Source organism: Macrobrachium rosenbergii, chromosome 14, assembly GCF_040412425.1.
Source record: "Macrobrachium rosenbergii isolate ZJJX-2024 chromosome 14, ASM4041242v1, whole genome shotgun sequence".
Taxonomy (NCBI): domain Eukaryota; kingdom Metazoa; phylum Arthropoda; class Malacostraca; order Decapoda; family Palaemonidae; genus Macrobrachium; species Macrobrachium rosenbergii.
In genome coordinates, this window is record NC_089754.1 from 40,768,698 (window position 1) to 40,770,010 (window position 1,313).

Genomic DNA, 1,313 nt, shown 5'->3' on the forward strand with positions numbered 1-1,313 from the left:
CGATGTTATTTGTGAAATTTATATGATTATAACTGAGAATAATATTCATATGCTGGAAATACCTTACTAAATATTAATTAAGATATTGTGACAGCGCTTTAATCACGTGCTGCCAATCTTTGTTTATCCTAATGGGTGGTAAGAAGGAAAACAACTATGGTTTTGGGTAAGTATCTCTGACTTGACCTGGTTTATTCAAGGACCTTAGGAGGCCCCACTTACATAGCTGTGTTATCTTAACAAATATCGACAACACGTAAGATATAGTAAGAAAGACAAAGAAAAAAACATTATTAGCAGAAGGCCAACGAGCTTTATAGCCTTACAGAAATTAAATTGTTCCGACACAAGTACAAACCTACACTTTCATGTATGGATTACCATAGGGTAAAAAAATTAACGCTCTATATGATTACTCACGCTTAGCACGTTCAGCTGTTACTGAATTGCCTCAATAAACAAAATCCTAGCTGTTAGGCCTATGGTTGCTTGCAACCTGAGATGGCCTAACTAGGAAATGTCCCATATGATTATACTAGTCCAGGGCCTAAGGAGAAAACGGAAACATGCCAACGATGTAAGTTAGGCTACCATATTCCCCCACAATTATTAGTTATTATAATTCCTGTCCACGTAGGGAGGTAGTGTCATCAGTGCACAGTACGCATTACCTAAGGTTTTTTGTAATGTGCCGTCCCCTAGCGGCAACCGCTTTCATTCCTTTTATTATACCTCCATTCATATTCTCTTTCTTCCATCTTACTTTCCACCCTCTCCTAACTATTGTTTCAACCTAACTCTCAGCACTGAATGGCCTCATAGATCCCAGCACTTGGCATTTGGCCTAAATTTTATACTCCAATTCCTATCATTTTTGCTGATGATAATTTCTAACATTTAAATCATAAAAAACAACAAAGCGTTAATTTATCTTAATATTGTTTTTTTTAAATGAAAAGAAAAATTAATCACATAAAGCGTCTACCTGCAGCTTGTATGTGCTTATTTTTCACTAAAAGTGTCAACAACGTGTCAATTATTTAGTTTTCTGGATTTTTTTTCTGTCAGCTTATCAGACATATTTTTAAAAATTTCTTCCCGTCCCTACCTTGAGACCAAAATGCAATTGTTAGTGGATCCTTTTACAGTTTTTTTCTGTATTTTTCATAAATGGATTTATGAATTATATTATTCTATTTTATTATAATATCCATATTTTTTGCGTGCACAAAAAATGAGATTTAAAAGATGCTGATGCTGGGAGATGTGCTCGCGCATGTCTTAGCTCAATAGATAGCTGCAAAGGTGATGAC